This window comes from Mytilus edulis, chromosome 14 (genome assembly GCF_963676685.1).
Source record: "Mytilus edulis chromosome 14, xbMytEdul2.2, whole genome shotgun sequence".
Classification (NCBI taxonomy): Eukaryota; Metazoa; Mollusca; class Bivalvia; order Mytilida; family Mytilidae; genus Mytilus; species Mytilus edulis.
The window spans coordinates 39,683,495-39,704,751 of NC_092357.1; the positions used below are offsets into that span (position 1 = coordinate 39,683,495).

Sequence of the window (21,257 nt, forward strand, 5' to 3'; positions counted from 1 at the left end):
TATTCTCAAAAGTAATTTAAGTTGAACTGTATCAGTCCTAGTCACTTTTTGTTTTATTCTTTCATTTGATGAATATGCATGCCTCAGTTGTATTAAATTTATGTATACTATATGGTGGTGCTATGATTTCGGAGACAAATGCTGGTGAGTTAGTTATTTTTGGTATCAAAAACAGTTCCACTAACTTGTTTTTATTTAGAATGTCATTTTATTTATACTGATGAATTTTAATTTTAACGATTTGTTTCGGTTTTGCACTTGACGAACATAAACGATATAAAGACATATCTATTGTGTATACATTATTGCGTTTTGTTGATTTCGAATTGATCCACACAGAAAAAAAAATCGCATTGTTGTTGAAATGTTTGACGTGAAACAGAATATAACTCAATTATCCCTTCTTTGCTGCAACTAACAATTTGTTATGCTTTCGTTATTATTAGAGCATTATAATTTAAAAAAAATATCAGATGATAGGATGCTGTCAGTTTTCAGATTTTAGAAAGTAGAGATCTAAAGATGTATAGCTTATAGGATGAATGAAACACTATAATAAACCTGAAACAAATGAAAACACAGCCACAAGCCAAAAATATAGACAGCGCCGCGGTAAAATTTAAATCAAAACGACGCTAGGAAAGAATCAAACTGAAAACTAAACATTGATCAACACAAACCCATACATGAAATGAAAATTAATCATTTGCTTCGGTAGGGTAAGCAATTTCTTCTCCAATGTTGACATCACTCAGTTTACCCATTGCAGGTAAATATTTGTTAATACTGTAAACCAACTAATTTTCGCGAGCGTTTTATTTTCGCGAGTAAAAAAAAATTAAGCGAATATAAATCGTCGCGAACTTGTTTAACATGGATCTTTTCGTATTGAACTATATCAAGTAAATTTAAAAATCGCGAAATTAAATCGCAGCGAAATTGGCATTAAACATGTGAAAGGACTTCGAGCGAAATATAGTATCCGCGAAAAAAGTTGGTTTACAGTATTTTGTGACGAATGAAGCTCTTCTTGTCTTATTGTTATTACTTAATATATGAAATGAGAAAATAAAAAACGTACGTATAAGCTGCTTGTTAAAAATAGATAAAAAAAAAAAGTCACAGATACGTTAGCATAATACAAAAAAATCATTGACTATCGTAGTTATCAAATAACTTTGAAGATTGAAATTAAGACAAAAATATGGTTTTAATGCCGACTAGACACTCGGAATGCGATCACATTCCTGATTAAATCAACCAATAGTAAAGCAAATTGTTTAACTGTTGCATAAAGATGTACTTTTAAAACTTAATGATAAATTTCTGTTTCTCTACCTCAGAAAAATGCAAGTACCCATTTCGAAGAATAGGAGATGGCTGTTATTTTATAAGCAGGAGTAACTCGACTCCAGATAGAGCATCTGTAAGTGACTTATGCCCCTTTATAACAACTAAGCATCCATGTCTTCAACATGATTCTCTTATATTTACTTAAACTTAGAGAACAGAAAAGCAAAAAAGGACAAATATGATAGATCATGTAGATTGAGCTGAAACATTTTCTGTTCTTTATTTTGCGGGTGTAAAGGGGGAGAGGTATTTGTTCATTAATTGATCGAACACCAATTATATAAAAGTCTCAAATACATCCGTCAAAACCACAACAGTGACTATTGTCTCGATGCTAACATTGAGAACAAAAAATATACGAGCTGTCGTATCTTTTCTCGTTAATCTGTTAATCTCATAAGTTGAGTGTTTAAAGCCTAAAGAATGATGATTTTTTTTGAAAAAATTGAATACCACTATCAGAAATGAATTAGACGAATATGTTTGACAGAAACCTCCTTTCAAAGTAGTTACTATAAAACTATGTTAATTTTTGAATCAATCTAAACAGCACCTAAGTATTGTATGCCGTATAAGAAATGAGTAAGCGAATCAAAATATTCTTATTTCAAAGGATTTTAAATATACTGCCTTGTCAGTTGATGATATTCTTCAATGCCAAAAAGTAAAAAAATTACATTTAGCTACCATTTCAACTTCTGATATTGAAATTTACAACATTTTCACATCACAAAATTTAACTTATCAACTTTTTTAACTAGGCTTTGTGTTTACGGCGTGGTGCATATCTTGCCACCTTTGAGACTCTGGAAGAGGCCATATTAGTGAAGTATGAACTACAACAAATGAATACAGGTATATACATTATTTAAGATATTTCAAATTTAAAATGAAAATGAAAATAGGGAATGTGTCAAAGAGACAACAACCCGACCATAGAGCAGACAATTAACAGCAGAAGGACACCAATGGGTCTTCAATGCAGCGAGAAACTCTCGCACCCGGAGGCGTCCTTCATCTTTCCCCTGAACAAATATGTATACAAGTTCAGTGATAATGGACGTCATACTAAACTCCGAATTATACAAAAGAAACTACAATTAAACACCATACAATACTAACAAAGACCAGAGGCTCCTGACTTGGTACAGGCTAAAAATTTGCGACGGGGTTAAGCATTTTTTTTTTATATCTCAACCCTCCCCCTATATGTCTAGCCAATGTAGAAAAAAAACAAACGCGTAACATACGAACAGTAAAACTAAGTTTTAGAGAAGTCCGAGTCCGATGTCAGAATATGAAACATAAGAAAATAAACAATATGACAATAATACATAAATAACAACAGACTACTAGCAGTTACTAACATGCCAGTTCCAGACCTCAATTAAACTGATAGAAAGATTATGTCTTCATTATATGAATATCAGGCAAAACCCCTCCTGTTAGGGATTTATTATTATACCATCATGCAATATACGAGAAGAACATTATCCGTGTCATGCCAACAACTGTTTTTTTTTTTGTGTTTTTCGGTTGCCTCATATAGTATCACTGTTTGCTTACAAAATATCGCGCAAAAATGTTTTGGTTTTGAAACCACAAGTAACACCCCGAAAAAAACACAGTTGGCCGATTCCCGTTACATTTCTTGCTTTAACAACATTTGTTGTATTGCATTTGATTTCAAGTAAAACAAAGTCAATTAATTAAATGGATATTAACTGCTTAAGTGAAAATCAAGAGAACAAGGCGACATCCGGTAAGGTGTTTTTTCGTTAACTGATTTTGCTGACAAAATAAATTACGTTCTCATACATGTTAAACAAGAACTTACAATATTTGTAATCAATGTCATGAAATCAAATAGAAACATTGTGTAGTGGGGTCCGTTTGTGTCAAATATAAAATTGGGTGGGAAATTTCACATCAAATATTTATGAATTGATTGATGGTACATGTAGTTTCGAGGAGACAATAAAATTTGGTTTAAAATATAAATATATGAATTGGTTGCTATTTTGAATTTAAACAAAAATCTAACTAGTGTCGGATTCTGGGGGAATACATGTGCTTAAATACAATATATTCATTAAAAACGAGTTAACAGTTATATACAGTCTTGAAACTAAGCCCTTCAGAGTGAAAATTCCATATCTTCTCTCAATTATAAAATGGTTAAGTAAATATATAAATCTGTCATCCACTACTAATTAGGTAACATATAATATTACACAAAACATATGTTTAAAACAATAACTTAGTGTAAATTTTTGATAAACCATCAATTAAAGAAATTACAAAGAAAATATTCTTATTTAGTTTTACATCTACTCATTAACTCATCATATGTTAACAAGAAGAAGCACAAGTTTTGAATAATATATTTTTTTTCATAGTTTTATTTGTTAATATATTTAAGTATTTAATCTTATGGTAAATTTCAACAGCATAATCAAGTTCATTACAATAACATAAAGGTGTTTTTACTAAAATACAATGAGAGCTCTGAACCACACCTTCTTATTGAAAGAGAGAGGGCTGACTGACCTAATAGGGGCCATTCGGCCCAGTTTCAGTGATTCCCTATGTAATCAACCAATAATGACCAATATACTTATACACAAACCAGGAGACAAATGTCCAGGGTTAATTTGGGAACTTATTTGAAAGGTGAACTTTCAAATTAATTCGTTTAATTCAATAATATTGACCATTACTAATTTAAGATTCCAAATAGCATATTTATATAAGATATAAAGATCATACATGTCCCAAATCAATATATAGTTATCAAACATAAATTCATTTTTACATAGTATGTAATAAAAAGAGGATAATTTTGATATAAAACCTTGCATAAAAGGGGGAGACAGTGCTGTGTATTATTGTTAACCCATGCATGCAACAATTACCACTTGTGGATCAGAATAACATAACATGTGGTTCCTATCAACTAACAAATTTTAATTGGAGTGACAGATTAATTTCCAAAAATGGTGTTTTTCTAAGTGGTGCAGATGATTAGCCCAACATTTGATGTGATTTTTCGGGCTTGTATGCTAGGCTGTATAAACAAATAAGCATTAAAATAGTTCACCAAACGACCATCAATGCTTTGCTCAGCATAAAATTATAGAATTGATATGTTGATTGTATCTTCAAGGTTTACACTTCTTTTTCGGAGGGCGGAACATAAACAGATACGTCCCAGGCGGAGACTGGAGATGGATAAAAAACGGCAAAATGATCAAGATGACGTATAAAGCTTTTGGCGCTAGAGAACCTGACGGGAATAATGCTAGTCCACAAGACTGCATGATGTTTCACGCTTCAGACAGATATGCTTTTCATAACATATTCTGTGACAACACCGGCTGGAGCAATAAAACTGGCTATATTTGTGAGAAATAATTAAAACTTACATGATTTTTGTCATTCCGTTTTTGTTGTTTATAAATAATGATAGATGTAAGCAAGTAAGTGTTATAAAAAGTAAAATTACAAATATACCAACCGCCACTTAAAATGTTAAACAGAAAGTTTATTAGCGAATGGCAGAATAAAAAAATCCACCAAATCAAACAGATGCATACATTACTTTGTGGAGACATTTTTTATGAGGTAAAGGGTGGATTAAACCTGATTTTATTCTAAAGCGAACTAAACATGAGGCTTGTTTTACTGTCACATATACCATCTTTAGATTAACCACATAATGTGAGCAAAATAAACAGACATTTTAGATAAAAAAAGTCAAACAATAAGCAGCTATATCAACAAGGAAAAACAACATGGCAAAGTATATACGCAAAAAAATCAGAAACAAGAATACACAAAGTTACAATAGCACAATAACACAATGGCAGAATCTACAAATATTGAGCCATGTCAATATTATAAAAAAATGACTTAATACACAAAGCTTGAAAATAAACACAGGCAAAGAAAACCAACCACTATAACGCAATTATTATGATCAACAACGTCAGTACCTAGAATTCTACTTCAATGCACTTGTGAATTGAAACAGAAAATTAGAATATTTACCATGTAGTAAACCCTCACCCCTTGTATTCTAATGTCCAGCGAAAATGAATGGTGTAATTAATCTTTCTATTTGTTTACAAAATGGATTGCTGTTGTCTTTTATAACTAAATACAGAGATGTTTTCTTTCATCTTTACTACTACCCTCATCCCACCCCTTTATCTAATATATATGAATTAGTTCTCGTAGGTTACAGAAGTAGTTGTAGTAATATAACTCTTTCTATTTTTAAGAGACATGGATTACTGTTGTCTTTTGAAATTTTAAATGGAGATGTTTTTCTTTGAACTCCACTTCTTCTCGCATTTCCCCTCCCCTTTTACCTGATATATAAGTATGTGTACTAGAAGGTTACAGTTGTAGTTGTATTTATAGATATACAGTGTACCCTATGTTATCCGATACACTGGGGGACCAGAAAAAAATGTCCGATTTAGCAGGATGTCGGAATAGTTATCACGATTCCAAGATGATAATTCAATACGCCAGACGCGCGTTTAGTCTGTCAGTATCGTTTTCTACCTTAAAACGATTTTAAACTACGTGGCGCGCGTAATAATTTTTTAACCTGGTATCTCTTCTTGGCTATTATTCGTTTGTTTCTCTGTCCTATATTTTCTCCCATTTATTTGTATTGTAGTCCTGTCATGTAATGTTGTCATTTTGATGTTATAATTAACATTGACATTACAGCGGGCGATTTTGCATGCAACAAAACAAGGTTTAACCAACCATTTTTTTCTTAAAATGTCCTCTACCAAGTCAGGAAAATAGCCATTGTTACATTATAGTTCGTTTCTGTGGGTGTAACATTGTAATATTATGTTTCTGTTGTGTCGTAGTTCTCCTCTAATATTTGATTCGTTTCCCTCGGTTTTAGTTTGTAGCCCGGTTTTGTTCTCAATCGATTTATGAATTTCTAACAGCGGAATACTTCTGTTGCCTTTATTTACACGTCCTTTAACCTTTATACCACTTATGACTAAAAGCCTTGAAGCCATTTTGTAATTTGTCTGGTATGTTCTATCAACATGGTTCTCCAGGTGTTATATTATTCTATCTTGATCAATTATTTAGCACGATAATGTAAGCAATGAAAAGAAAAGTTAAATGTTGTTTAAAAAACACACACTCACACACACAGAACTACGATATTTCACTAGTGTAGAAAGATTATTTGTCTGCATTAAGGATGTACGTAAGTGAGGTTTTTTAATTTGTATCAGATGTTCGGTCTCCTTGGTTTTTTTCCCTATGATACAAATAATTTGCACCATAACACCCATTTTTCTTTTCATATATTGCGTCAATACATGTAGCTCATAAAATGTCATTTACTAAAAATAAAGCAGATTCTATATTTCTTTTCTTTATAATTTGAGACTCAAATAGTACCAATGCAAATATTAGGTAAAGTCTATGTCAGCCGTTTCATGCCATATCTTAAACCTCAAGTATCTCGAATAGAGCTCCATAACCAATCCATAATCAATATTTTTAGCATACCTTGTTTCTAAGCTAATGCTCTTTTGATTTGTAGTATCAATTTAAAATTCTTGATTTAAAAAAAATCTAGTAAGGACATTCTTAATTTTCTTTTATCATCAGTTGGTTGTGAGAGGGTTAGCGCTATAAAAACCAGGTTTAATCCACCATTTTCTACATTTGAAAATGCCTGTACCAAGTCAGAAATATGACAGTTCTTGTCCATTCGTTTTTTATGTGTTTTGTTATTTGATTTTGCCATGTGATTATGCATTTTCCTCTAAGTTCAGTATTTTTGTGATTTACTTTTTGATAGGTTCAAAGTGATAAAATTAAAACATCTGTTCAGTTGATTAATCTTTTATAAAATATATATTCATAGCTAAAAAGGAATATTATAATTAAACCGTTAGTATGGGAAGCATATATACAAATGATCATAAATGTAAAAACAACTAAAAACTTTAAATGATGAATATGTGCATATTTTTATGTTTAATTAAAGCAATCGCTACTTATTGGTACATGCAACAGTAATATATTATTTTAGTTTTGAAAAAGGAACTCAGTGCCAATATTTGCAGAAGACGTTACAAAGTTTTCAAACTTGTGTCTTATTCAGTTTTATATTGAATAATGAACTATGTTTTGACTAATTGCAATAACAAGTGGGGAAAAGCACTACACATGGATATTTTATGTAGTACTCTCAACGGTTGATCATGCAAATTCGTAAACGTTGAATTCTAACCAGTTGAGCAACACGACGGGTGCCACATGTGGAGCAGGATCTGCTTACCCTTCCGGAGCACCTGAGATCACCCCTAGTTTTTGGTGGGGTTCGTGTTGTTTATTCTTTAGTTTTCTATGTTGTGTTGTGTGTACTATTGTTTTTCTGTTTGTCTTTTTCATTTTTAGCCATAGCGTTGTCAGTTTGTTTTAGATTTATGAGTTTGACTGTCCCTTTAGTATCTTTCGTCCCTCTTTGAGATACGTTATTTTAAATATAGTGTGCAAACAATAAAGTTTCTAATAATTAAGTACAGAAAATACAAGATACAATTACATGCATACTGATTCTCAAAACTTTTTTTTTCAGTGCTTTAGATATAGATTTACATTTCTTGAAGTTTTCAATAGTATTTGTTAAAGTTTAAAACAAATAAAAGCAGAAAATAAAATTTTACGACTGTTCTAAAAGGCTCTGATTCCTTGCCCGGCTTTGGCTCTACTTTTTGTTCCTTTTTGGATTATACTGTAGATCTTCATCTTTTTAATACGCTTTTGATTTTCAAACATTTTGACCTCGAGTATCACTGACGAGACACTTATTGTCAAAATATGCATATGGTGCAGAAAAATTTGTAACATTAATGTTATTACTATACAATATAAAAAAATCCGTTAAAAGAGGGACGAAAGATACCAAAGGGACAGTCAAACTCATAAATCTAAAACAAACTGACAACGCCATGGCTAAAAATGAAAAAGACAAACAAACAACAGCACACACGACACAACATAGAAAACTAAAGAATAAACAACACGAACCCCACCAAAAAACTAGGGGTGATCTCAGGTGCTCCGGAAGGGTAAGCAGATCCTGCTCCACATGTGGCACCCGTCGTGTTGCTTATGTGATAACAAATCCGGTAAATAGTCTAATTCGGGAGGTCACATTCAGGAAAGGGAAGGGGATTGTAGTTACGACGTAAGGAACATATCCGATATCATTTGTGATACGGTTATTCCATAACGGTCAACCAACTCGTGATGGCGTCCGTAAAATTTACGAAGGGATGATTTCAACTTCACCATTTGGAACTCTTTGTTTAATAGCTTCCTTGTGAGCAGTAACCCTCTATCAAGAAAATCATGATAGGAAATGCAAGCACGGGAATATCGTATCAATTTAAATGTGAAGAGATATTATAAGTTTCATTGTGTACGTATCATAGTTTCAGAAATATTTTCAGACGAAAGTTTATTGTCAAATTGACAAAACAAGATTTCGTGTGCTCAACAATAATTTTCCCAAATACAAAAGGGCATCAGCATACCAATGTATACCTTCTGATATAGAGCCTGTTGAGTTTAGACCAATCATAGGATAAATAAGATGCTTGTTCAGCGAATAAAATGATCTTGCTGGTAAGAACGCAAAATGAGCTAAGTCATCACTGTGGATATATGCATAACACGAAGTGAGAACTCCATCCACAATAATTTTGCCATCTTCTGTTAAAGGTGCAAACACACCATTCCTAGTTACATGGTCGACCCTCACTACTTTTGAAAACTTTAGTGATGCATCTTTAGATGAGGCAATACCCAAAATATATTGACCAATTCTGACTGACTCTGCTAGGGTTGATCTTAAAGTATTATATGAAGGTGAATCAGCGATATAAATCAAATGTTTCTTGCTGATGTATAGCTTGTGTCTGCTCTCTGTTTCAACAATAAGAAACACTGATTGTGAATTAACATCTCGGTGAAGAAACATTATCACCTCGCTAAAGTGTAATTCATTATTTGTGTTCATAGACAATACTTTTTCTCCAATCGTCAAATTGTCCAATGTTATGTATCCTCTGCTTTCTGTGAACACGGTGGATGTCGCACTAAAACATGATGCACCGTCGTCATGGTCTCCATTAACATTACCTACAAAATCAAAATGAATGCGTGTTAAATTGGATCAGACCGGAAAACGGTATATTTTACTTACTTTGGTTGTTCTTACTTGACTGAGTACCACAACATCTTACCACAAAAAAGGTAACCTGTTGAAAATCATCAACTTGGATTCAAAAGTTGGTAATTTGGGGACCTGGGGATATGTGTATGGTTTTTATCACAGAATATTATCTCTGCAGATTGTGTTGAAGTTGAAATACTTCTTGAAATCTATATTAATAAAAAATATCTGTCATGGTCAAATCAACTTGATAAAACATTATTGTATAATGCCCATCATGACTATTAGGTGGTAAGGGAGTAAAATTATAAATGAAAGAATTTGTTCTTACTTTGCCAACAAGTATTATACCTCAAAATATGTTAAAAAATATGATAACAATTATATCTCACCGAGCATTTTATCAAGCTTTAGGTTGTGACAAAATGACACATTTTGTTTGGATTATACAGGAAAATAAACACCGTCAACGTGATTTGAAGCTAAACTTAATGACATAACTGTGAAATATAATAAAGAGAAGATAGCTTTTAGAAATTGCTTCGAGAATATCAAAAGAAAAGATAGGGTCACCGTAAGTTGTGTTATGATATTGTCATTATTGTATTTATTTATGTTGGCCTGATTTGTGTTGTGTGGCCTGATAGTTATTTACAGAATAATCTTAGAACTGTGCAGTTTAGAAATCTCTGGAACAATTACAGAATGATTGGAACTTTCCAGAATAATCCTTATACAAGATGGGTTATATAAACTTCTACATTTTACTAGAAACTTCTGTTGTAACTTTCTAGGATGTTCCATTATAGACTGTTCTAGAATCTTCCATGACAAATATATATATATACAGACACTAAAGTTAAACGATCACTCTTGGATTTGGACTTAGACATCGATAGACATTAATATTCATAGCATTTGGATTGACATTTTTATTCTGCAAACAACATCATACTGGATTGTGACCGTAATATTCAGATTGGATTCCAAAAGATATCCGGATACAGATAAAGATAAAAGATTGGACTCATATTTTGACAGTTAAGTTGACAGTAATATTTGTGTAAAACTTCTTGTAAACTTTTGTATAATAAATATTGTTAAATTTTATTATTGATTTGTGTCTTTTGTTGGCTACAATTTAAAGGCGATTTCTGGCCGTAACAGAAATTGGGGACTCGTCCGGGATCACGAAAATATCTTATTCAAAATTTATTCAGTATTTTTATTATAACTAGCCAACAAAATTCTACAAAATGGCATTTGATGCCGGTAAATTTTTGAAAACGCCAGACCTGGAGGGGTTTGATAATTTAAAGAAAGAGGAATTAGTGTTGCTCGCTAAACATCTGAAATTAGATTTTAAAGTATCTATGAGAAAACAAATTATAAAAAATTTGGTTATAGACAAATTAGTTGACACAGAAATTTTAGGTGAAGAGGCTCTTGAACTAAAGGTAGACAATATTGACGCCTTTAAATTAAAACAGCTTGAATTAGAACATGAACTCAAATTAAAAGAACATGAATTTAAATTAAAACAAGCAGAACTGTAAATGAAGGAAAGGTTGGAAATAGAGAAAAAAGAAAAAGAAGATGAATTTAAATTAAAAGAACTGGAAATGAAGGAGAGGGAGAAAATAAAAGAAGATGAATTAAAATTAAAAGAACTTGAAATGAGAGAAAGGCTAGAGATGGAAAAACTGAAAATTGAAATGGTCAAAGAAGAAAGCAACACTAAAGTCCAGTCGAAATCAGAATATTTTGATGCAGCAAAAAATATACGTTTGGTTCCCAGATTTTGTGAAAAAACAGTCGATAAATATTTTCCACAGTTTGAGAAAATTATCATAATTTGAATTGGCCAAAGCCATATTGGACTAAAATGCTACAAAGTGTTTTTGAGGGTAAAGCCGCTGAAATATACTCCGCACTTCCATCAGAAAAAACTTCCGATTATGACACGGTGAAACAGGAAGTTTTGAAAGCTTATGAGCTAGTACCAGAAGCATACAGACAGAAATTTAGATTTTATAAACAGTTTGATTCACAAACCTATGTGGAATTTGCCCGGGAAAAAGAAGATCTATTTGATAAATGGCTTACTTCAAAGAAAACAGATAACAATTTTGATAACCTAAGACAATTGATGTTATTAGAAGAGTTCAAACAATGTGTTCATTTAGACTTAAAACACATTTAGACGACAAAACTGTTGGGACAATACATGATGCAGCTGTAATTTCAGATAATTATACCCTTTCACATAAAAGAAGTTTCAAGGGTCAAATTGTTAATACTTCAAGTGGAAATTACAAAAATCAAAGCACTGAGCGTACTGATAGTAAGCCTTGTTGCACAGAATAAGAGTCAGTCCAGTTTTAATATGTCTAGTCCAAAATTTGATACTTTTGAGAAGAAGTCACTGATTTGTGCTTATTGTAAGAAGAATGGTCACCTGATTGATGATTGTTTTAGAATCCAGAAAAATAATGAACGAGATAATAAGCCGAAGTCCAGTGCGTGTACGACACCTTATATTACTAGTACGTTGGAATGTCCTGCAAGTCAGGCTTTTAAGTCCAGTTTTTGTGATTACATGGAGGAATATAAACCCTTTATGTCTGATGGGTTTATTTCTATTGTTGATGATACCACTCTTCAGCCTATTAAGATTTTACGGGACACTGGAGCTTCTCAGTCTTTATTGTTAGAAGGTGTTTTGCCTTTGTCCGAGAAGACTTCTGTCAGTGCCTCCGTTTTGTTACAAGGTATAGAGTTAGGTTGTATAGATGTTCCTCTCCATCGTATTTATCTGAAGTCAGACTTGATAACTGGACCAGTTATTGTAGGTGTTCGTCCTAATCTCCCTGTAGAGGGTGTTACATTATTGCTAGGAAATGATCTAGCTAGGAACAAAGTGGTTGCTGAACCAATTGTTACCAGTGAACCAGTGGTGGATGTTAAATCACCTGAAGATGATGCTGAATTGTATCCAGCTTGTGTTGTTACTAGGGCGATGGCTAGAAAACAACAAGATGAGAATTTGCAAAAAGACCAGTTTGATTACATGGACCTTTCTGACACTTTCCTAGCTGACATTGAAGGTCCTGGTAGCTCAGAAAAGGCCATAATAAGACCACCTAGTGTTAACAAGAATGTTATTATGCCATGGCCAAACGTAAACAGCCATTCATTAGACCGAAAGAACCTTTTGGAAGAACAAAATAAAGACCCTGAGGTTCTTCAGCTCTGCAAGAGGGCTCAACCACAGGAGGAAGCAGACAAAGTGGCTGAATGCTATTTCCATCAGGACGGCATTTTAATGAGGAAGTGGAGGCCTCCTGATGCTACCCCAGAAGAGGAATGGAGAGTGGTATACCAAGTGGTGGTGCCTAAAGTTTATAGGCAAGAAATTATTGGTCTTGCCCATGACACCCCCTTGGCTGGACACTTAGGTATAAGAAAGACTTGCCTTAAGATCTTGCAGCATTTCTACTGGCCAAGACTTAGAAATGATGTTGCAGAATACTGCAAATCCTGTCATATATGCCAGGTTGTTGGTAAGCCTAACCAGAAAATAACACCAGCACCACTTCTGCCTATTCCAGCCTTTGACGAACCTTTCAGCAGAGTTCTAATTGACTGCGTTGGACCTTTACCAAAAACCAAAACTGGAAATGCGTATTTATTGACAATCATGTGTACATCCACTCGCTTTCGTGAGGCTATTCCACTAAGAAATATCAAGACACCTACTCTTGTCAAAGCACTTATCAAATTTTTCACATTAGTAGGACTTCCTAAGTCTATACAGTCCGACCAGGGATCAAATTTCATGTCAGGTTTATTTCAGCAAGTCATGTACCAGTTAGGGATTGCTCAGTATATATCAAGTGCGTACCATCCAGAATCTCAAGGTGCCTTAGAACGTTTTCATCAAACATTGAAGAACATGATAAGAACTTTTTGTCTTCAATTTGACAGAGACTGGGATGATGGAGTTCACTTTCTGCTTTTTGCAGTCCGAGAGGCTGTTCAAGAATCCATTGGATTTAGTCCCTTTGAGTTGGTATTTGGCCATACTGTAAGGGGACCGTTGAAATTGATTAAGGAAAAGTGGCTTACTGAACATACTGACTTAAATCTTTTAGACTATGTATCTAGATTTAAAGAAAAATTGTATACTGCTTGTCAAATTGCTCAGAAAAACTTAAAAAATGTACAGAACAAGATGAAAATATGGTATGATAAAGATGCCAGGGATAGAGTTTTTAAGCCTGGTGATAAGGTACTTGTATTTTTGCCAGTCCCTGGACATCCTTTACAGGCTAAATATTGTGGTCCTTATACAATAGAGAGTAAAATCAATGATTTGAATTATATTGTAAAAACTCCAGGTCGGCGTAAACAAAACAGAGTGTGTCATATTAATATGTTAAAGCCATATTTTGAGCGTACTAATGAATGTGAGAGTAAACCAGTTGCCACTTTAGGCATGGTTAAATTTGAGAACAATCATGACAAACCATATGTAATTGAACCACCTTTTAGTTCTAAAACTATGGAAGAGACGGTTAGATTGAAAAATTCAGAAATTTTGTCAAATTTAGACTCAAAACTTGCACATCTGTCTTTTGATCGTAGAGAAGAAATAAAAACTTTGGTATTTTCTTTTAAAAATCTTTTTCCAGATGTGCCAAACAAAACCACTGCTGTTTGTCATGACGTTGATGTAGGAGATTCTTCTCCAATAAAGCAACATCCTTATCGGCTTAATCCACTCAAACTTGAAGCTATGAGAAAAGAAATTAAATATATGCTTGACAATGATATTATTGAGTCGAGTAGCAGTGAATGGAGCTCTCCTTGTCTCCTTGTGCCAAAACCAGATAAAACCTTTCGTTTCGTGACTGATTTCAGAAAAGAAAATCCAGTCTCAAAATCTGATTTCTATCCGATTCCAAGGATAGACGATTGTATTGACAACATTGGTCAAGCAAAATTTGTGAGCAAATTTGATTTATTGAAAGGTTATTGGCAAGTTCCACTGACACAGAGAGCTCGTGAAATATCAGCTTTTGTTACACCAGATGGTTTATTTCAATATACTGTAATGCCGTTTGGGATGAAAAGTGCACCAGCTACATTTCAAAGAATGATCAATAATGTTATAAAAAATTTAAACTGTTGTTTTGCTTATATTGATGATCTAATTGTATGTAGTGATAGCTGGGAACAGCATTTAACACATTTGTATAATACTTTTGATAGATTGTCACAATCAAATTTGACTATAAACCTGGGTAAAAGTGAATTTTGTCAGGCCACTGTTGATTATTTAGGGCATACAGTTGGCCAAGGTCAAGTGAAACCTATTATGGCTAAAGTGGAAGCCATTTCCAAATTTCCTCCTCCTACAAATAGAAAACAACTTATGAGATATTTAGGCATGATTGGATTTTACAGAAAATTTTGTTCAAATTTTGCTACTGTGGTTCAACCATTGACTCATCTTTTACGAAAAGATTCTAAATTTATCTGGAGTGAAAATTGTCAAAAAACGCTTTTGAAAATAGCAAATCACTTTTAATTAATAGTCCAGTTCTGATTACTCCAGACTTTGAAAAACAATTTAAACTTGCCGTTGATGCAAGCGATGTAGGAATTGGAGCTGTTTTATATCAAGAGACAGATGATAATGTTGAGAAACCTATATCATATTTTTCCAAGAAATTAGATAAACATCAGAAAAATTATTCAACTATTGAAAAAGAGTGTTTTGCAATGTTGTCAGCCCTTCGACATTTTGATGTATATTTGAATCCCACTGTATATCATATTCTTGTTTGTACTGATCATAATCCTCTCACCTTCATACATAAAATGAGAAACAAGAGTCAGAGGTGGACTAGGTGGAGTTTATTGTTACAGGAATATGATGTAATTGTAAAACATATTAAGGGTAAAGATAATGTAATAGCAGATGCTTTATCTAGAGCTTATTAAGACACTTTGTATATACTATGTATATTTGTTCATATTATTCATGATAAGTTTTTGTTACACTAAAACTTCTTTTAAGGGGGGAGGTGTTATGATATTGTCATTATTGTATTTATTTATGTTGGCCTGATTTGTGTTGTGTGGCCTGATAGTTATTTACAGAATAATCTTAGAACTGTGCAGTTTAGAAATCTCTGGAACAATTACAGAATGATTGGAACTTTCCAGAATAATCCTAATAAAAGATGGGTTATATAAACTTCTACATTTTACTAGAAACTTCTGTTGTAACTTTCTAGGATGTTCCATTATAGACTGTTCTAGAATCTTCCATGACAAATATATATATATATACAGACACTAAAGTTAAACGATCACTCTTGGATTTGGACTTAGACATCGATAGACATTAATATTCATAGCATTTGGATTGACATTTTTATTCTGCAAACAACATCATACTGGATTGTGACCGTAATATTCAGATTGGATTCCAAAAGATATCCGGATACAGATAAAGATAAAAGATTGGACTCATATTTTGACAGTTAAGTTGACAGTAATATTTGTGTAATACTTCTTGTAAACTTTTGTATAATAAATATTGTTAAATTTTATTATTGATTTGTGTCTTTTGTTGGCTACAATTTAAAGGCGATTTCTGGCCGTAACAGTTGTTTCCGACTAAAGTATAAAATAGAAAAATTTCTTGTAGATTCCTTCCGAAAATGCACAACTGCAGAGTTACGTCCCTTTAAATTGCCAATTTAAATTGCAAGCAAAAATATATTTTACTTGTTAAAATATCAATATTTATAAGTATAATTATATGCTGAGGTCGACAACATCAGGACTTCTTTATGTTCAAAGACCTATAGCTAATTATGATTTTTATAAAAGAATATTCAAATAACCCAAACGCAATCTATCTGAAAAAGAGAATTTTTATTTTATTCTCTTTTTCCAATGTGTTCTTTAAGTGTTAACAAAATATTCCAACAAACATTTAACTGGCATGATTGTACCACATATATTTGATGATGGTATAAAATAACACTACAAAACATAAATTGGAGTACAATCTCAAGAAATGAACACGTTTTACTTTACATGTCCAAGAAAGTAGAAATTATTTGTTACAAAATGTAACAAGTATTGGGGAAATTTCCTCATAAAGTTGATATCCAATCAGATATCAATATTTTGGGAAATTTCTCCAAAAGGATGATGACCAGCAAAAAATCAATAGCATTGTAAATCTCCCCAAAATGACGGAAACGTAAAAGAAATCAATAGAATGGGGACATTTTCCCAAAAAGACGATAACCAACATGAAATCACCCCCAAAAAGTTGATAACGAGCACGAAATCACTAAAATGGGGAAATTTCTCCACAAAGTTGTTATCCAAAAAGAAATTAAAAGACTAGGGAAATTTTCCCAAAAAGATGATAACGAAAACGAAACCTCTAAATTTGATAACCAAAAGTACATCAATAGACTTGGGATATCTCCCCAAAAAGATGGCAACGATAACGAAATCATCTTGTTGGGAAATTTTCACATTCTATTGATTGATTTTCGTTATCCTCTTTATTGGGGAATTTCCCCAGTCTAATGATTTCTTGTTGGTTATCATCATTTTGGAGAAATTTCTCCAGTCTACTGATTTTTTGTTGTTTAACATATGCATCTTTTGAGGAAATTTCCCCAGTCTATTGATTTACAACTACAGTAAAACGGGTTTATTTGTGGAGATTGTTCTCCAATTTTATTTTTGTAAAGTTATTTGATGCCATCATCAAATACATGTGTTACAATCATGTCAGTATAGTGTTTGTTTAAATATGTTGGTCACACAGATAATAAAAATTGAAAATTTTTAAAAGAGAATAAAATAGAAATTATCTTTTTCAAATAGATTGTGTTCCTAGTCTCAAACCTTAAAATAATCTTTAATAAATAATATAAAGAAAACAAATAAATCAATTTAGTACTTTTGAACAGCGGTATACATGGTAAACTACTGTTGTATTTATTTAGATACATTTAAGATATAATGGTCAAATTATTTTCAAAGTTAAGAGATTAATGATACCTGAATCTCATATATGAAAAAAATGTGGTATGATTCCTAATGATACAACTCTCCTCAGGAGACAAAATGCAGAAATTACCAACTATAGGTCACCGTACAGCTTTCAACAAGGAGCAACGCCCATACCACATAGTCTGCTATAAAGGGCCCCAAAATGACAAATGTAAAACAATTTTAACGAGAAAACTAACGGTCTAAATTATGTACAAAAAAATGAACGAAAAACAAATATGCAACACACCAACAATCGACAAACACTGAATTACAGGCTCTTGACTTGGGACAGGCACATACATACAGAATGTGGCGGGGTTAAACATGTTAGCCGGATCCCTCTAATCTGGGACAGTGGTGTATTAGCACAACATAAGAACGAACTATAAAGTCAGTTGAGAAAGGCTTAATTCATGTTTTGTTCTAGTTTTGAATGCATGTGTGCCTATTAAACACTGATGAGTCTTATGTAGACGAAACGCGCGTCTGGCGTACTAAATTATAATCCTGGTACCTTTGATAACTATTTAAGTTGCTCTATGTTGGTAACTGCATTAGGTACTTAATTTGGTTATTTAATTTTTCGTATCAATAGTTATTTAAGTCCCAAGGAACAATAATATGCTATTTTCAAATGGTTTACATTTGTTAAATAAGGTTTTTATTTATTCTATTTATTTTTATAAGAACTAGAAGATTTAAGTACAATTGGGCATGTGTTGAAACAAAGAGTTTTCAAAATTTTCGGATAGTCTGTCGATTGAGCACGCGCGAAAGCGTATACGTACAATGTAACGGATTGTGAACGGTCCGCTGAGTTTGGATATTTTAAGAAAAGAAAATAGATTGTTTCAAAGACAGATTGAAAAAGTACAAAACACTGCATTATACGTCATATCACAAATATTTGTTTTTAATTCATCCTGGTGAAATAATTGATTTTTTATTCAGACACATTTTCAAGTCTTTGTTAACAGAACTGTTTGATACGTTTGAATTTCAGCTGCCAGGATTTAAAAGAAATCATTATGATTCAAAGGACACCAAAAAAAAAAAGGAGTTCAAATACATTTGTTAGAATGATGTATTCACTTTTGTATTAAGGCAATTTGTTTAACGTCTAGTAATGTTTGCTGTGACGCCTCCCTTTAAGTGTAGGAAGTCATAGCAAACAAAATAAATATTACCATACAAGAAGTCTTAATCATTTAGACTAATGAATAAAGAGAATGTCGTTTAATATTCCATCATTTAGACTAGATAGCCGAATGAGTTCACTTATATACGGTTCGTCAACATATGAATTATACAAGCAAACTTACCGTCATTTTGAAAACTACCACACTTTGGAAACTTGTCCGGCACCGATTGCTGACTTTTTGGTGACTCTTTAATTATCATGCCCATACCATTGGTGTTATGTAGGTCAATATGGCAATGAAAAAACCATACACCAGGGTTATCAGCCTTGAATCGAATGATAACGTATCCACCTGTTGGTATAATAATCGTGTCTTTTTGAGGCGGATTACTCCAGTTTAAATCGGGATGTCTTCCATTTGCCCAACTTCCATTTCTCCATTTTGCGTCCGAGCAAACGTTTTTACTATCAGGACAAAGAATGTCGATGTTGTCCTGGGTACCATTTGGCATGAGTTTGCCGTCCCTGTCATAAGTTGCGAACACCATTTTCATGACGTAAAATGAATGTCCATGTAAATGAACTGGGTGTGACCAACCGGCGCCTCCACCTATATTTGTGATAACAAACTGACAAACTCGGTCTTTGTTATCGTTGTCAATGGTTACGGCATATGTGCACTCACATATCGTAGATGCGTTACATGCGTTACAATTGTAGTCAACCAGGTCCGGTTGAGCATATGCAGCTACTGTGGGTGGTAAAAACTGGTGTCCGTTTACCGATCCAGGGGTGTAGCCGTTCTCACCGGGAAATGCAAAATTGAAAAACATTTCGACAACATCATCTGACTTGATTTCATCCGTGTTTGAATTCGGATCCATTGAAATTACGTCATTAAAAGTGACACACTTTATTTTTTGTGTGCTTGAAAACTGTGTAAACGGACAATTAAAAACTCGACATGTAGTACCAGAACTATCACATGTATGCCGGACGGTCTTTGGTGGGTTAAGATTTATATCTGCATTTTTATAATGAATTATAGCTTCGGCTGCATGGTATTTTTTTTCTGAATATACCTCTAATGTCTCCGCAACTAGTAAATATGAACCAGGGGGCTCGTCGGCATTTAACAAAAAATCAATTCTTTCACCTGGGTGAATTATAAATGATTCTACTTCCTTTTTATCTATTTCAAATCCGTCAGAAGCTTCAACATAAATTGGTCTATGTCCCTCAACAAAAACTCTAAACGGATATAACGTGGCGGCACTTATTACTCTAAATCGATAGTCTTCATTTTGCTCCACTTCAAAGCGTGTCAATGGAACTTCGTTGTGTTCTGTCGACGATCTGTAAAACCGTCCTCTGCCATTAATCAGACCGGAATGACATTTAAAACGACTATATCGTGCGCCAGATGGATCTACGGTTTCGTCAACCAGATTTCCAGAGCTGTCGTATACACCCCATAACATTTTTTGGTACAAGGCATCTTCATCGTCATCATGATTCCAATCTTGTATAATAGCTATAAAAACATTGTCCACTTGTGGCGACGATATTTGTTGGTCCGGTTTTGGGATTATTATCAGTGGACCATATAATCCCATTGTCCTCTGATCCCCTATATGAGCATGATAAAAACTGGTTCCAAACGGCTTTGCGTTGAATTTGTATGTATAATTTTGGCCCGGTAAAATAGGACACTGTGTAACAAATGCAACACCATCTGACCAAGGGGTCTTCTTTTGATGGAGCCCATGCCAATGAATTGTCGTGCTATCTGTATGCATCAGATTTCGAACATGACCTCTTGGCCTTCACTAGCTGTTATGGTAGGTCCTGGGAATCTTCCATTGACAACAATAACGATTCGCGGCTTGTATCCATCGGCGAGAATGAACGTGTCTTCACGTGATCGTTCAAACTCAGTTTCATTATAAAATCGTACAGCTTTCCCTTTGAGTGGTTTGAGTAACACTGCCGGTTGACCTTCTCCTCTATACATCATTGTTAAAGCATGGTCTATTGTTAGGTAACATTCACATGTTGAATCACCAAGGCGACATGTGTTACTTTTGCAGGCTTCTCCTGTCCTAAGAAAACGGTCAAACCATTCTTTATCTGCCATAGCTTTAACATGCATACATATTAAGTATGCATGACCAACATATTTTGTATTTGTGTCTATTTGTATACGTCGTAGTAGCCTTGTACGCAACCGGGGTGATTTATTGACGGTTCACAAGAGCAGATTTTTTAGCAGTCAGCATACAACAAGCTATCATTTGACGCTGAAAATACCATTTTAAACTGAATTGTAATACTCTCATATCAAAATACATGGTTTTTAATGGATAGATATTCAATTATTCTGTGAACGATTAGTTTTTAATTATTCTTGTTTTCAAATTGTTATGTATA

At 33.3% G+C, this 21,257-nt stretch overlaps 1 long non-coding RNA gene and 1 pseudogene across 1 annotated transcript; one reads left to right on the forward strand and one right to left on the reverse strand.

Annotated features, from left to right (window-relative positions):
- The first annotated feature begins 1,342 nt into the window (after positions 1-1,342).
- LOC139502756 (uncharacterized) lies at positions 1,343-4,753 on the forward strand. Its single transcript, XR_011658927.1, has 3 exons — positions 1,343-1,426; positions 2,115-2,208; positions 4,520-4,753. It is a non-coding gene; the product is annotated as an uncharacterized lncRNA (long non-coding RNA).
- Positions 4,754-8,855: 4,102 nt separating this feature from the next.
- On the reverse strand, positions 8,856-20,954 carry LOC139503711 (uncharacterized; annotated as a pseudogene).
- Positions 20,955-21,257: the final 303 nt, after the last annotated feature.